Source organism: Passer domesticus, chromosome 3 (assembly GCF_036417665.1).
Source record: "Passer domesticus isolate bPasDom1 chromosome 3, bPasDom1.hap1, whole genome shotgun sequence".
NCBI lineage: Eukaryota > Metazoa > Chordata > Aves > Passeriformes > Passeridae > Passer > Passer domesticus.
This window is the reverse complement of record NC_087476.1, coordinates 88,370,685-88,389,013: the sequence shown is the minus strand read 5'-3', so window position 1 is coordinate 88,389,013 and position 18,329 is coordinate 88,370,685. Positions and strand designations below refer to the sequence as shown.

The window sequence follows — 18,329 nt, the reverse complement described above, 5'->3', positions numbered from 1 at the left end:
AATATTTCCCCGGTGAAAACACCAATAATCTTTACTGTGAGCTGACATGAATTGCTTGTTACACTGCCCTAGGATATCATGGCTTGAAGCAAGAGCGCAGACACGCACAGAGCCACCAATCACCCTCAAAGGTTTTGCGCCGTCTATTTGTGCATGTCCATGTCGCAGAGGCTCCTACGACATCTGACATGGAGCCGGGACACCTGCTGTACGGAACGCATCCTCCAGCCTGCCTGCCCCCACCCCCGACAGTCCCAGCCCATCTTCCATCACTCTTCTGCCTTTTTCTCCCCCTGCTCCCCCTCCACTCCCTTCGCTCTGGCATTTTTATTATTAATGTTATTGCTATTATTACTGTCCAAGCATAAGCTGATCCACAGGGGAGCCTGTGTAATTTAACCCCTCAAGCACTAAATTCCTTCACATGTGCCAAAGACACAGGTTTGTTGTTGCCTCCAGCAATATCCCAGGAAGACGAGTGATGGCGGTGTCATATCATCACACAGCGACTTAATCTATTGCGACACACAGGGAACGGGTAACTGAAGAGATTTACAGAACATGCTCTCTGCCTGAATACAAAATGTTATCCCCTTTACCAACAAACTCCAGTCACAAGAAACAAAGTGAAACAAATTTTGCCCTCTTATGGCTCATTGTTTCCATGACTGCTTTATCCAATCCTACCCCCCCATTACTTGTCCCACTGTACATCTTCTAGCTATACAACACTTTTTTCAACATTTTTGTTCTCCATCCTTTGTTCTTCATGTGTTCTCTGATTAACAAACAGCTACATCATGTTGAACTGCCAAGTAACATAAGCCTTGGAAATCTTTTATCCATACACTAGACAACTGGAACTATCACTTACATCAGGGTTATCTCTACATGCTGTCTTTATGTTCTCTGACATCTAATGCATGCTTTTTAAAACAATGGATTAAAAGAGTTGCTCTTTTTAAAAGTGCAAGGAACGCTAAACTAAGCTCACATTAGCTACAATAAACACCAACCTCAGGAAAGCATCTATTTTAAGTACTGAAAATCACAAACCCCTAGTCTGTTTGTCAAGTAAGGACTTTCTACACGGTTGTCCTGTTATCCATAACTATTAAGGAACAATTCAATATAATAGAGCAGCCTATAACTGTTCTCTCCAAGATCGAGGTGAGATTCTCTCTCTTCTAACATTTCACTGACCTAGGAAGCAAGAATTTGGCACAGAATTAATGCTAGAGACAAATGAGACTAATGAAACGTCTTTAGCTTAGGGATAACCTGATTGTGCTGGTGAAAAGAGCTTTCACCATGGAAAATTAACAGCTCTGAAACCACTGGTAACAAAGGCTGAGTTCAGAGGCTCAAGAGTAAACAAATTCTTGCTCCCCATAAAGTAATAGCTACCCTTATCTCTAGACACCCAGATCTAAAATAGGTAGAGGCTTACATGAAGGCCACTGAACCCTATCCCTGTAGTAACAGAACTCTGATTTTTGTTTTGGTATATGTGCCTTTTTAAAAGCTTGTATCAGCTGACTGACTGAGCACTCAAAAATGTACACTTTGTTTAGAGGCATATTTAGACTCCAGGTTACATGATTTCTTGAACTCATGGGCACAGGGGGACATTAAGAACTCCTTGTACTTCTCCCAACCACTAAGAAGAAGAGATTTAAAAGACAGGTTATCATGGATATACAGCTTCCTGTGTGGTTCCAGGAGTTGGAAAGAAAAGTGGAATTCACCACCAATTGTTTTTTTCTCAGGCCCTTCAGCTCCAGCCCCCTGAAAGCCCAAGGCCTGATGTGTCAGGGTGCACTAAGACGCTGCTGCCCACTGCTATATTCCTTTCCCCTAAGTGGTGGGTAGGAGATTTAGAATGCCCACCAAGAAGATGCCAGTGCACACCAACACACGTGCAGCAATCCTGCTATCTCTAGTAGACTTGTATTCTAACATTTAAGGAAACATTAATGTCATTAATACAATACAGAAGAGTCACACTTTTAACAAAAACACCTGTGTTACATTTCATTAATACAATGAAAGCCTTTTTTTCTAGCTTTATTAGTATGTATGTTCAAATGACAGCATATAATCATAATGACATCCTTCTGCAGCTGAAGCCTTCTATTATCAACTCTATTTCTGTCATATAGCAGCTTCACTTCTATTGACCAGACAGTTAGCCCTGTTCAATTATTCAATCTCAAATCAATAGATTGTAGCTCCATGTATAATAGTTAAGGTGTAAACACTATGCATGTGCTCTTTCAACTTAATTAATTTACTTGCAAATTTGAATTTATAGCTTATTTTTTAAGAAACATGCAAACTTCAGTTTTCATATTAGCCTGTTTATTCCTCCCACCAGTTCTGCCCCTGTTTCAGGTGTTACATTTCGAGAAATCAAGTTTAACTTGCCTATGACATAAATGTCTTTATTTCACAGATAAAAAAAGGAAAAGTAAGAATGATAATTATTTGATTCTGATTATGCTGAATAAAGCAATAAAACAGCAGTATGACTTTTAAGCAGATCCAGTCAATATTTCGTTGCTAAAGCAGTCACTCAAGGTGTGAATTGATCCAGAAAATATAGCCTTTAGACTTACTGCACTTCTGATACTTGTATCACAAAAAATTTGGTTCAATTACTGCAGGTATGTGTCTGTGTGTGTGCCTATACCTAGACAAACCACATGGAAATGTGTTATATTAAAGGCTCTTGGTTACCTATGTATCTTCATACACAAAAAAGAGAGGGCAAGAAAGTAAGCTGAACCAAGACATGCATACAGAAGTGAGTGTCTCCATCTTTCATTCTCGTTAGAAGCCACGTAATTAATTTTGTCCCTCCAAACTTACAGAGCTTCCAGCTGACAGTCTGATTTTACATTCTTTTCTCAAACAAATGCATGTTGACTTGAGCAGCACACATGCCCCACTCAATACTGTAACACTGCAGAACAGATTCCTGATTACCTACAATGCTTTAACATTGCATAACAGATTCCTGATTACCGAATTCCTGAAAGTTCATCCATTTTTGTGCATCTAGAAAACAGATCTAACACTAGTGTCATAATGCACTATCTTTACCTATCAGGTAACCCAGAATAATATGGTTACAATTTATCTGAGCCTAAGTTCAAACAATACTACCCAATGAAATACTGATATCCTGAGGAACACCCTTGCTGTTACCTGCCTTGAACCCTTCCAGGACTATGTCCAAAGCAGCTGCAGTTTATAAGCTGGAGGATAATGCCAGGGAGCTGTTACAGCAAGAAAATCTAAAGCAATTTCTGCATACAATCATTACAGTGTGACTGTTAAGAGACAGATAAGAATTTCTCTATTATTGTCAAGGAAACAATAGGCTTAAAAATTTGGAAAGGCTTTAAAACATAAAATATCAAAAGGAAAAGTTGCAATTCAGTCTTCCAACTGACCCGTTTACTCCAACTTCAGATTATCTGCTCCCAAGGTATTAGCATAAACTTCTCCAGTGCTATTAAAGGCCGCATCTGCATTCTTTAGGACTGTTTGCATTTAGTACACATATTTTCAGAATGCTAACAGTCTTTTATTCAATAATGAATTTGGCAGAAAAACAAGAATAGGCTCTCTTTTAATGTTATTTTTGTAAATAAATTCTTTAAACCTTACTGAGTTAGATCCTTGAATCATGCTTTGGAAGATGCACCTTGGAGTTTTTGAATACAGTGAAGCACTTAGCAAATCAGACTTTTATTCTTCATCCATTGAGAAGCCTCAGATTTAAGATGAAAGAGCTGGGCTGCCTCTCTCTCTCCTTATCCTGCAAGGTTCCTTCATTCTCCCTGTTTTCCCAGTAGATTTACTTGTGAATCTGGTGACAGCCACATTTGAAGTCCTGAGGTCTGACTCCTGACCTCAGTTATGTTAGCCCTTCCCTGCAGAAGAACTACCCCTTGGATCACTGACTTGCTATTATTCTATGGTTAATAGACCTGAGCTGTGCAATATTTTTTTATCTGGCTACAGTCCTATCTCTAAATTCTCTATTTTGAATGAATACCGATTTTGTGACATGAAGTCTGCTATATAATGAAACGCAAACAATGAAAAGGCTAAATCAGTTTACAAAAAATCTATTCGTCAAACAGTGTGGAGATGCTCCCAATTTAGTCTGGGCAGTGCATGCAGTTCTTGATAAGGGAGTTAAAACCGAGCCGTTCCACTGCATAAAAATAAAAGCATCTACAAGGGAGAGGCATTTTCTTTAGGAGACTCTTCCCTAGAACCTATAGGTAATTATTTAAAAAAACCCCCAAAACAACCAAACCAAAAAACACGCCCCCCCACCCCTTGGATTCTGCAGGAATTTTCCAACAGCCAGGAGCACTGTTAGAGGAGGTAACAGCAAACGCCTCCCCAGCGCAGTCCCCTTATGTCACATTTGCATTTCTATTCAGCTACATTGCCTGACAATGAAGCAAATGGGCCTGGCCTTATCTGTACAATTCCGGACAACAGAGATTTTCTAAGCCATACAAAGGAACGAGCTTAACATTCAGCACTCAACACCTCCTGGCGTCCCCCCCCCCCATCCCCTGGCCCTGGGGGATGGCGGTCACACAAACACCTGGCCACGCCACAGCCTGACACCCTCGCACGGCAGCCGAAAAGGAACCGGGTAAGAGAATAACAATAAATTACAAGAAAAAGCGATCGAGACTTTGAAGGAGCTCGCCAGCCTCAAGGAAGAAAACAGTCCGAACCCTCTAGATTTTCAGGCTTTGTTTGGAGCGTAAAGGAGTGTCTCCGGAATGCAAAAGTAGATAATATCTAGTCAACCATTTGTGACTCCCGCCATCCCTTTTAGGCTGGTATTTAATACAGCAGATGAAACCTATAGAGCCTTTTATCATGGAAATTTCATATCACCCCAGTTTTCATTAGAAAACCTTTAGCAGCTAGGCTGGCTAACTCATGCCATTTCATTGCACTACGAGGAAATTTCCGGCTAATTCCTTCAAAATTAATATCATCTGATTTAAAAGTAAGAAATGACACGAAAAAAACTGCACAAGCTGAAACCTCCAGATCAAACTTGTGTTATGACAGGACTTAAGCCAGCTATAATACAGGCTAGGGCTTTAAACAGCAAGGAAAAATTACAGTGATACGGTTCTGTAGACACTTTGGCTTTAGTCTGGCTTTACATTATATATATATATATATATATATATATGCGCACTTACACATTGTATCTGTCTTCTTGTCCCTCTCTTGCTCTCAGATACTCAGGGCAGGTAACAAAATAGGCCTCAATCTCAAGTACAAGAAACTTCATAGTGAAGGGGGTTATCCACGTGTTTATTTGTATACACAGAAGTAACCTAGGGTAGCAAGCATGGAGAAGGAGGTGGTAGAGTGTCCCTCTTTTTTGTCCCAAATAGTATATCCTAAAGCAGAATATGCTTTTACATAGCACACCGAATTTTAAACTGCTGCCTTATACTTTAATTGTCCTGAACTTCCAGGTAAGTTTATTCTTTGCTGTTGAACAAATGCTGAATTTCTCCCTAGAGGTGGTTGCAATGAGTAGTGATTCTCTACTTTTTTCTCACTCAGACAGTTTTGAAGATTTACAGGCATGAATATCATCACATTAACACAAAATGATATTACTATTGCCAAAAAACAAGGCAGTTAAGCACAGAGACAGTGAGGAAGGCAGAGCACTTACCCGGATTCAAAGGAAACCCAAAGCTCCTTAAAGCAGCCCATTGTTTTAAATTTTACTAATATTGATGCACCAGAAGCTTCTGTGGTTGTTGCCTTTGCATGAGCTGGAGCAAGAGGCTGGAGTGCATTCTGCCTTTTCAAGTGCTCATAAGGGAACAGCCAACTTTTATTATCCTTAGCATCAAGAATGGCTTTATTGCCAAGAAGGCATTCCATTGTCCTGGAATCACACGTCCTAAAACACTGCAGATCCCTCAAACTCTGTCAAGGTGACAGATCACTTTTACCTTCCACTGTGCAGGCATACGCCCAAACTTCATACAAAGCATGGGAATAGGGTGCAGTGCAGAGCAAAATTTAGTCCTTACACTTGCTGTGATCAAAATAAAATATAGGAGAGAATTAAATAATTGCTACTAATATGTCAGTATTTTGAAACACTTTTCTAGACTGTAGTGTCAGAGATACTATGAGCTATCATACACTACTACATTGTTGGAACTACTTGTTTTTGTCAATTTATTAAAATGACAATTAGTATAGATGGGAGCAAGAGGTGGTAGCTGAGTAAAGAAGAAAAGAAACCAAGTGAAACATTTTTCCACAGACTGGTCCAAGGTTTATTTTAATCTCAAATCAGATAATCCAAAAGGCTGGCCGTAACTATCCAAATGAAAATAAGCCCTTACTTCTACCCCTTCATTAACATGCAAGGATATAAGTTGCAGCATTTACCTTGCTGAATGCATACACAGTTTATGCCCATGTATTGCCTCTTGAAGATACCTGTCAGGATGGTTTCTAGAAGCCTGTCCCTTCTGGAGTAGACTAAGCAACACAGCTGACCCAGAAGGATTAGATGAGAAATTCAACTAATTAATGAGCCCTGCAGGCAAAACATCATTTCTTCTGCTCTTTGGGGCTTTTACAAGGTCAGCTGGTTTGTTGGGGTTTTTTTCCCAGCATCAGGTCAGACTCACTCATCTGTCAATTTACACAAGATTTGTAAGACAATAGTGGCCACTATGAAGCCAAACAACATGGTACATTTTCTCTAATCCCTACAGTAAGGAGAAAACTGTTCTGGCCAATTCAGCTTTATTAAAATATGCTTCTCTAATGTTACTTTTCTCTAATGGTTTAGAATTCCAAACACAATAATTCCCATTTACAAAAATATTCTGTATCACAAGTTCAAATATTCTGGAACACAGCTCAATCCCCACTCCTGCTCTGCTGTCTTTCTGATGATCGCTCTTATGAGTGTCACATGGCACAGTTTTCTTCCATCTGCCAGGGAAGTTTCCCAAAAAGTATGCAAAGTTCAAGAAATGAGGAATCTGAATGGGAAACTCGATCAGATAGAATTCAGAAAAATTATCAGCTCACCTCATCTGTTTCTCTAGCAGTATGTGCACTGTTACCATCCAATGGCCTCTTTGGTAATAAACTGGTCCCACCTCCCATCTGCTCTTCTTGCTGGCCTCCTGCCACTTCAGCCTCAGTCCTTTCCTGTCTTCAAGATGTCATTCAACTTCACTTGCTACCCTACCCATTTGTTTCTCTTTCCAAGTGAGATCAAGCATACATCTTTCTATGTCTCTCACTCCAGCCTTTAACTTCTGCTCCATCTTTTTAGTAAGTGTCTATATTTCTGCTCCATTTATCATAGTTGGCAGTATGCACTATGCAGGTGTCAAGGAAACCAAGAGAGAGTTCACTATTCATGATGCTGCCTTTTCAGCCTTGTGGCTTGCCATTGAATGTCAGCTCCTTAACACTGAGCTGTATGTTGAGAAGAATATGTATTAGTTAAAGACAAATTACTTGAAGCCAATACAAAAGCATGTGAAGAAACAAGGCTGCTTTAGACGTTTTTAGCCTGATCACTTTAAGATTTTTATTTGCTTATTACTTGATTTTTTATGTCATCTCTCCAGGTTTTTTTCCTGATTGGCTAAAAATAAACTTACAAGACATTGCATGGGGCTGGATATAAGATGTGGGCAGACCTCTGTAAATGTGAATACTTGGCTTAATAATGTCATACAATAATGCTTGATTTCAGTAAATGCTTTCTTTTCACATCAATACAGACTAAATGTGTTCCACTAAATGTAATCCAACTCAGAAAAAGAGACATTTTGGGCCCAGCAGAAAAGAAGTCAGAGGTAAATGAGAAATACCTAGATGGCTTTCTGCAAAGACTGCAAGCAAAACTCCATCTACCTTCTCTGCTGCTTTGAGCAGTGAGGAGGCACAGCCTTGCCCCTGAGGCTGAGCCCAAGAGGATGGGTTCACCTGCTACCAGCCAAGAACCACTGCTTTTAAGGACAACACTCAACTCCACCACAAACATACAAGCATCATAAGAATCTAACTTAGCAAGGAGAGAGTTAATTTGATGAGAAATCATTAATTACACGTATGACAATGGTTTTCAGGTAAGACAGTTCTTCAGACAAATGCAGCTGTGAGACATCATGAAACAAAGGGGAAGAACTAACCATTGAGGTAACTCATATATGATGTAGCTTGCATTATTTTGCATAAAGTGCAGTACAAAAGTTTCCATACAAGGATTTTTAAACTCAAGATACACAGTTCATCATGACTACAGTCCGATTTAAACTCTATTTCTTCTACAGTGGAAATGCACACATCCAACATGAGCACAATTCGCCATTTTCTATTCTGTGTGACAAAGAACAGAGGACAGACATTCCTCATAATCATTTATTTCCAAACACTTCTATCCAGGTCACCTTCCTGGTTTTATCCATCATTAGTATGGCAATAAAAGTAGAATTTTTCTTACAGTAAAACAAAGTGTCCAGTTTGTGGCCCAGCTAAGCATCTTCTAATGCAAAGCTTATAACTTCCATCCTTACTGATACTTTACGTGTTCTTTAAAACAAGCCTGCAAAATGGTTCTGTGACTGGCAGAGCCACATCTGACAACTGTTCATATCCTCTTTCACATAATTTCTGTGAAAGTGACAAGAACTATTGATGTAAATACAGATATAAAATTAAAACTAAGGACCGAACATAAAAATTCAGTTTAATGCCTTGCTAAATTTCTCAGGGGGCTAAAGATTCTTCAATACTGCAAATATTAAATTTCAAACTGAAATTCAAATCTGAATATTTACCAAGTTATTTGCTGGATTTTCCCTCCTTTTCTAGAAGGCAGTAAAACATATTCTAGTTCACTGATCAACTATGTCCCTTTGTATTCACAGACCACTACACAATGTCCTTACTTAAAGAAAATGGTAAAATAACCAATTGCTTTAAGTATTGTAACCTATTTCCTGTCACTGTTACACCACCTGAGAAAAAATCCATACCTCCAGAAGAAGGTCAGCAGGCGTGGGTCAAGGTTATGGCTGAAAAGGCACTAAAAGTGCAGGACAGCTGCACACTGGGAAGGGCTAACACAACTCTGTGGGCAGCACACATGGCATATTACGAGTAATGGCAGATTACAATGATATTATGAAGGGATGCCTCTCGTACCCTGAAAGACAAGGACAGCATAAGACAAGAACCGATCCAATTATCTCCACTCTTATTTTATTCCTCATCCTTCAGTCAACTATCTCAAGCATGGGAAGCACCCTCTTAAATCAGTCCTACGTTCACTGCATTTATCCCTTTACAGGTATGCTCATTTTATTCTGGTCCACTCAGAGTTTGGCACGACTGAAGAAGAACAAATTAATGTGAGCATAAAAGTGTAGCAGGCTCTGTCTGTAAGGAGTGACCACGTATTTTCCTTGTCACATTCCCTCCCCTCTACCCAAGTGCCACAAACCAGCCTCTGCGCCAACAAATCTATTTAGTACCCCGTGCCATCATGTGCAGCGGGGCAAATCCACACCCTATTGACCACCACTCCATAGCTGTTTGCCTTGTCTCTCTGGTTCGACAAGTCTGTGCTGATGGCACCTGTTAAAGCTGCTTCAACTAAGCTGTTCTGCATTTGTCTGGCTGGATTTGGACTTCCCGGATCCCTGACTGAATACAAAGTGATTTGAAAAAACGGTGTTTGGCAACAAGCACAGTGGGGAGTACACTGCGTGTTGGTATACAAGAGCACAATGTGTTCTTCATAGCATCACTGAGGGAGCATGCTGCTCGAATCTCTCTGCTGTCGAGATCAAAATGGTCTCCTTTGTTGTCAGCTGTTTAATAGCAGCTGTTTAATGTAATTCCAAATGATCTGCTTGAATGAAGTTGTCATTCTTGCAGTTCACTTTAATGTAGGAAAAAAAAAAAGAAAACAAACCACAGCTTGGCCACATTATTTTTCTATTGTTCTTATGAAAAGTTGCACTCTCTTATGTTTCTGCTAGGCTGTAAAAATAATGAAAGTAAAATTTCTTGAAATAAAACATAATTTTGAGGGAAAGCCAGGCAATATTTATTTCAAAACACTTTCCTTTCAGACACTCAAGAATGGCTTGATTAAAAATACCTTTGCTACTAAAAAAATACACACAGAAAGTGAACTTGTCAGCAAATATATCAGCAAAAAGAATATCTATTTCTATAGCTATTTCAAGACATTCTCCCCTAGTGGGGATTATAATTTATTTTATTGCATTTCATAAAGCAGAAAAAGTTGTAGCAGAATGTTGATAGAGAAAAAACCATATACACTCTTCTTGATGAAGCAGTTTAGCTGAAGAAAGTATGGCTTCACATCAAGGAAGCATGCCTTTATATTGTGCATGGGTTTTGTTAAAATCTGTTTGATACCAAGAACGATAATAAGGATCATAATCTATAAAAATATTTGCAGTTCTCTGATGAACAATAGAGGGCACTAATGTTTCTAATCTGGAAAACGCATCACGCGCCAGACAGACAAAATAGCTGTGGCACTTGTAGCACACAAACCACATCATCTATGCTAAATACGTAGATAGTAGAGAGAGGATTTCTGTCTCTCAGAAAAGTTCTTTTTGTCCTTTAAACTTCCTCTTTTTTTTTCTTTTTTTTTTTTTTTTGCCTGCAGAAAGTAGGATGTGATAATAACGTGCTAATACTTGCCGTCTTTCAAAGCGTTATTTTCTTTTGTTCATTGAACAAAGCAGATGCAACTTTTCCTGGTATAAATCCTTCTCCTGTGTACCTTCTCACCACATTCTTCTCTGTTTACCTATAGCTCTGTACAGTAGTTCAAGGTAAAGCAATTCCACTGATAAATGCGGAAGCTGAAGGATGCTTAATGTGTGTTACCTGCATTCCCAGCAATCTAATGCAGAAATATTGACTAGTGACATCAGTAACTGGGAGATCCTGGGGCACCACCTGAAAGCTCTGAGTTAGAAGGGCTTATCAGGCAATCTTACACCACTGAAGTATTTTAAGCAGTTTCACTTAGCTCTGGAAAGATGCAGCTGCTGAAAGTGGTACTTTCAATAAAAGATGCAGAACAAGTATATTAGAATGGTTCTGCACCTTAAACGACCTTTTCTCTACAAGCACTAAGAACACCCATTTAGAAAATATTTCAGCCCTTTTCCCCAGAAAAGTACTAGTAGCTGAACACTGTCTACCTTTTTTTAAATGCTTGCCAGTGTCTCACATTGCTATTCAAAGAAACAGATTTCTCAGCCTTGGAGATTGATACTTTGGCAAGAGAGACTTAAATATCAACTAACAGATTGTTGCTAATATTGTGAAAATTGGTAAATGCACTGTGATTAGTTCAGAGTAACTTATATGGAGAAATGTAAGAAATACTAATATTGTGATGCAGTAATTTCAGCACTTATTGTTAATGAAAAATTAAGTAAGTTCACACTGCAGACAGCAGTCTTCATTAATTACATGACTTCATTGTTTCATTGCTGACTCCAATTTTAGAAGAGGTGGATTGGCTTTTCAAAGCTACCAAGATCTCTAGGAGATCTTCAGATATTAGCATCTTGTCCAAGTCAAATGAGACACCTTTAAGACCGTGTTAATACTCAAATCTGAAAGCTGGACTCAAGTTACTTTCACCACAACGGCAAGACATCCACAATGAGGGAAAATAACTCAAATTTCTGTCCCAAGTCAGCCTGAAATGTAATGAGTTGCCACCTTCCAATGTGGAACATTTAAAGACTTTTTGGCCACAGATCTGAATAGTCAATGCAAGTACTAGATGTTCTTTATTTGACTATACTGTAAAGGTCAACAGCTATTCAAGCAACCCTCCTTGGAATTTTCTGACGTCAAAAGATTATTCCCTAACTTCAAAGGGGTTTGTGTTGTTTGGTTTGTTTGTTTTTTCTTCGTTTTTTTCTTTTTAAATATGACCTTAACACAAGCATTCTGCTTTTTTTATCTTTATTGTTTGTGCCAGTGAAGAGACTGGCCTTTGCATATTTCTCCATTTATTTCAGGCATAAGAGACATTGCAAACTAACAGGTAAAATACAAGCCTTGCTATAAGGGATTATCATTCCAATTCAGCATATTATATTAAGTGCTATCATACTGATGACACTCAATTGTATCTTACTGACTGCCTTGAGAGACAAGTAACAGTCAGACACAAAGAGGATCTGTGATGCTGCCCAACACAAAAGAGAACATTTTCTGGTGCTGGAGACAGACTAATTCTTGCTTATTTCTATGCTAAAAATGTAAACACGAGACAGAGCTATGAACCCTAAGACATTTTGTATACAACAAAACTGCAGTAGGCCAAAAATCATAAAAATACACAGACAGATAATACATATGTAGAGTACCTGAAAAAGGGGAAATGTTGAAAAGTAGGATGAAGACAAGAACCTTTAATGAACTCTATTTTAAGGAACCATTTTGAGCAACTCATTGCTTTTTTTAGAGAAGTTCTATACAAATGTTAAACTCAGACAAAAAAAATTACATAAATATTCAAGTTACTATCACTTGTCTGTTTTCCTTGACCAGCCTTCAGTAACTCAGCAATGAGCACTGAGCACTGAATGAGCACATCCTACCAACACCTTAGATATTGCACTTGGCTGTATCACAGTCATTGCTCAGTCTTTATTTAGGGCAGAAACTATTCTGCTTTAGCATTCCTCTTTGCTCTAAGTCATAAGTATTCTTTTAAAGAAAGTTTGTTGCAAATCTGCTCATCCCAAAACCATAGATTCAAATATTTTGAAGGATATATGGTATAACTCGTCTCTGCTACTTGATCCCACACCTGTGTTTTCCCCAAGGTGCCCACTGTATCAAAACACTTATTGTCGTGTCTGTCTTCTCAGTAACAGTATGGACATTATTTTCCTGTCGTTCTTCACATCAGATAATAGTGCATGCACCTCGATTCAGGTATGAGAATTTACTTGTTCTTAGTCCACAGGTTTTATTTGATGGATGCTTATGACTACACTGGGCCAAATGTTATTGCTAGTTACATCACCAACTTTGGACTTGAAAGATTTACTTCAATAGAGTCAGAATGGACTCATACCAGCACAAAACTAATCTAGAGACAGATGAAATAAGAAAATACCATTATCAAACAACAATTACAGAAAGGTAATTTTTATTATTTTCCCTTTATTACTGACCTGCCAGGAACACTAACCAACATGGCTTGAAGATGCATTAGGAAATATCTAAACTGCAGTTATATGCACAACTATTTAGGCACTAGCAACTTCCAGAAAACATCCAAAGTCCTAGAAAAAATTAATATATCACCCACATAATGATTTTACAGGACCTTTAAGTCATCTTTGTGGAATGAATTCATACACTTAATCTAGTACAAAGCCAGAACAAAGGTTTACCTATAAATATTATTGTAGAAAATTATACAGATGGTGTTTCTTGTATTTTCTTAGGAATCACCCTTCAAGTTTTTCTATAACTAATTATTTGATCTGTCTTGTTTTGTTTGTTTTCTGTTTTTTTTTGTTTTTTTTTTAATAAAAGGAACTATGTTAATGTCAATCTGAAATTTGCAAGAAACTAAATGCAAGATTATGGAAACAAAGCAAACTTGACAAAACTGCTCTAGTCTTAAAACCAGGTGAACACTGAACCTCGCTTATGCCTTAACAGCATGAGGGGTGGTTATTCATTCAGAGATTACTTCTCACCAAGCATTTTTTCTCCAGAAGAAACAAGAGTGTAGATGCTGGCATGGTAAAGGTGCACTGTGAGTGACAACAGCACCAGTGCTGGCTGCACTCTGTAGTGGGGAGATTTGTGGCACTGAATCGGTGCCTTCCAGATTTTAGGAGTCCCTAAAGCCATAGGTAGTTTTCAAAACAAGAGGCAAGTTAATCAGCAAATTCTGAGCATATCCTTGGAGCCAGAAGTATCCTCCTACTTACCCTCCCAGTCCCTCATATCAATAATGCAGAATTATGATTTTTAAGTTAATTACGTACTCCTGATAACTAATAATAAACACGGAAAAGCCAGTCTAGCCTCCAAAATTTACAAATATGCTTTCTTTTAAGCAGGAACCTATTTCCTAATGAGAGGACATGACTTTGAAATGGTTTGTCTTTCTTCCTTTCCATAAGCAATATACAGAAGTTCAATTATTCATAAGAAGGACTAGCCATGTAAATAAGGAATGAAAGCCTGAGCACCATGTTGCCAAAACACATCTGAAACACAAAAGGCAGTTTTAGCCCATCCCTTGCTAGGAGGATGGGATCTCAGGAAGCCTGGGTAAGGAAGGCAGGGTTCATAAATCTGCATTTACACTATGTAGGGAGACCACTTACAGCAGGTTGGAACACACAGTGTGAAGTTTTACAAGAGATTTACAACAGTCAGAGTCAATAATGCAAAAACATAACCAGAGAGTACCTGTCTATCAAATGGGAGTCTGAAAAACAAAGTATAACTCTCAAAAACCTCGTCTACATGATGCCTTGATTCCTCCAGAAGGCTGAGGTTTGCTGGGCCACTGCATTCAGAAGATTCACCAATTCTTGCAACATGTCCTCATAAGGAGCATCTCCTGTTCTTTAAAACAGCAATTCTGCCCGCTTCAATCAGAAAGAGAGAATGATTTGGCATTTTTGTTGGCTGGTTATTTATAAGAGATCTACTCTAGATTAGTCCTGCTTGAGTGGCATCATAAATGGCTCCATTCCCCAGCAGTAGTCTACTTCAGATGGGAACCTGACAACCTCTACTTAGCGTGTCTTTCATAGTACACAATGAAGTGTAAAAACTGCTGTGAAAAAGCCTGTGTTTCAAAACAAACCATCTCGGTAATAAGCATTTAAAACCACTTTTTATTAATATATTTCTTTGTGTACAAAACAAAAGCTTAATGCTACAACAAGCCTTGGACAATGTTTTTGTTTGTTTTTCTCTGTTGTTTTTTTTTTTCCTTCCTCTAAAGGAAGTACTGCAGCAGCTTTTAGAAGGTCCAAAATAAATTATTTGAAATAAAGCGTTAAAGCGAGGCTTATGAAAGAGTTGCTTTTTCCCCTCATCACAGCTTAATAACATGGGGTTTTCAACCAAAAAGCTTAATCAAAATCCAAAGTGGAAATCCTAAATTAGTAAATATTGAATTTAACCACTTTTATATCTCAGGTATTAGCAAATACCTTTGGTCTACAGAGATACAGCCCCTTCTAATCCTTATCTGAATTTGCAATTAAGACTTCAGAGCTACAGATATCTGTACACAGCTCTGTACACAGCTCTGCTCTCTTATTTTTAAATTATTGGACCCAAATCAAATCAGTCTTCAAATACATTGGAAAGTAAATGTCTGATGTCTAATTGAACTAATAGATAACGCTCTTTTTAATACTGTTAATGCTTAGTGTGGGCTTCACACTGACAGAAGCAAGGGGAGAGAGAGAATTAGAAAAAATCCACATAGAAAACCTTGTCATTATATTAGTACCATAGAGTTCCTTGGTATAAAGATAGAGAAAAGCTAATATTTACAAATTATTTGTTTTGTTGTCATCAATCCCCTCCCCTCCAAAAATTTAAAATAAAAAAAAAGAAAGAAAATTTCTAAATGCGTTAGGAGCTAGATTCTTCTTCTCTTTCACTAATTGTCACCTCCAATAGGACATTGTAAGAGCCTGAAAATGAAGCACTTAAGAGTTTTCTTTTCCAATCTCTTGTGGGCTTCTCTCAGTTTATCGCAAATGAACAATCGTGTTGGAAGGGGCACCGTCTGTTTAATGTCATTAGTGATTGTTTCATAAAACAAACAGCCGCTCCACCATTCTGCTGCAGTTAATCTTAAATCTAAACGTGGCGGCACTTGGGGAGAGTCTCAAACATGGTTTGTTCTAACCAATGCAGGGCTCTTAATCTATTGCAAGTCAGGGTGCTTATCTCTCTGCTCAGCTCAGAGCAGTGATTTCTTTGTCCAAATATCAAACCAAACCCAGTTAATATCATGCTTCCAGCCTTTTTCCAAAGATTTTTCCTCCTTAAATTGTGGCCAAAGCCTAAGGCATATTTATTTATTGCTTATAACATTTCATGCTTATTTTTCAATATTAGCAAAGTCAAACTATTTCCAAGTTAGTGCACAAGGGTATTTCAATGAGCTTAATCAGCCAGGTGAACTGATAATTTGGAGATTTGCCTAATTGTGCTGGAAAATCATTCATTCTGGATTAAGCCTATAATGGCACATGTGTTTATAACAATTGTGGGTTTTTATACAAAGGCTCAAGTCAAAGGATTATTAATCACCTTAAACTTTCCTTAGTGTTTGTAGAAGCAAAGGTTGCCATCACTTCAAATTTATAGTAGCAGCAGCCTATAGAACCCGAATACACAAAAAGAACCAATAAACAATCCCAGTGCTGAAGAAAATTTCACAATAGTTTCTGCCAAATGCCTCTTATATTCCTCCATGAAAAAAAATAAAATTATCCCATATGCTTTCTAGTGCTACCACACCCTTATCTGATACTCAAAGGTGGGCATATTTTGGCAACTTGCATATTTTGGCAAATTACAACACGTTTACAAGGGTATTTATGAAAATAAAGAGGTAATATCTCTAATGCACTTGTATACAATAGATTTGAACTCTCTTCTCACTTCTCTTAAATCTGTTGAGTCTGTAATGAATTACAAAGTGCTGAATTTGAAACAAATGTCAACATGTGTTCTTACAAATAAGAAAAAAGTTTCTTTTGGCCAAAAGGTAATCTAAGTGATTGGGCTGAGTAAGAGGACAGACATCTCCTACGACAAGTGCTTGCATGAAGGGGGCAATGGAAAAACAGTTCTGCTGCTCAAGGTAAACCTGAAGCAATTTTTTGGTCTTACTGTTACCGATGTACGGTGCCCTAAGCTCTATGGACAAAAGGCTCAACAAAAAAGAATCCTGAGTATTTGTTCAACAAGACAGAATTAAAACTAAGAATTGACACTTGCCTATCATAATTCTTAGAGGTAAGGAAAAGTCATGTAAGGCAAGCACGGGTGGGCAGGTATGCCAAAAACACCTTCTATAATGCCACAATACTAATGCATATATAGTTTATATAGATATTCCCTGGTTATGTTTAGCACACTGAGCTACAGATACTTGTCAATATGATGAAAGTATGCAATTTTTTTCTCTCTCTTCATTTCAAAAATGCAAAAGAACCCAAAACCAGCAATACATGTGAGCCCCCACTCTTTTGTGGTCTGTCCCTCAGGACTTGTATTAAGCTCCCTTAATAAGCACAAATAATTGGGTTTTTTTTTCTTTTCTCATCAAACAAAAACAAAACAAAACAAAAAAAAAAGGTGGGGAAAGAGGGAGAAGGAAAATCAATTCAACTCAGGTTTTTCCACATCTTCATATCACTTCCCATCTCAAATGTCTGGAGTAGAATTTCAATTAACTGGTAGGAGTCCAAGAGAAGCCCGGCTGCCTCTGTTGCTCCCGGTCATGCCCCATAATTGTAGAGGGACTTGCATTTTTCAGCCAATGACACAGCTTACAAAAATAGATACACTGAGTTATTTGATAAAGGAACCAAAGCCTGTCACTCCTGTTCAAGTGCCAAACAACATGAGAGTGAGTAAGATTGTGTTCAGATCCCAAAGTGGCCAGGTTTATTATCCCACAGAGCCATCTCGTGTTGGGAGGGGTGAGGGCTGGAAGAGGCCACAAAGAAAATTAAAAAGAAAAAAAAAAAGGGGGGGGGGGGTTGGAAACCAACATCACATGCAAGTAAGTCAATTCCAAATCCTCCAAATCCTCTGTTTTTCTGGCGAAAATTTAGCTACCATGTTTCCAGACTGTTACCTTTCCAGAAAGCTCTCCAGTGTGAGGTAGAAGTGGTATCTTTATGTCTTTCCTACACATCTCTCTTCAAAGAGGAGAAATGTTGGCAGGTATACATCCTCTCTTGTGTTCAAAAATAATTCTGAATCCCAAATAACATTCTTCTGAAGAACAATTTTAAAGCACTGCTAAGAAACAAAAATAACTGCTAACAGCTCTCTGCAGCAAAATTTTGGGCAAAGATATTTGTAACTCTGTGGAGTTACAAAACCTAATCTGTAATATATATTTTACTGGACAATCAATGGATCCCTTTTTAAAAAAGTACTTTTATCAGAGAGAAAGAAGCATG

General features: G+C 38.2%; 1 protein-coding gene across 24 annotated transcripts in view; it reads right to left on the bottom strand.

The window, feature by feature from the left end:
* The window catches only part of ESRRG (estrogen related receptor gamma), a 389,256-nt gene that overhangs the window by 164,134 nt on the left and 206,793 nt on the right, over positions 1-18,329 (bottom strand). The gene's annotated exons all lie outside the window — the stretch shown is intronic.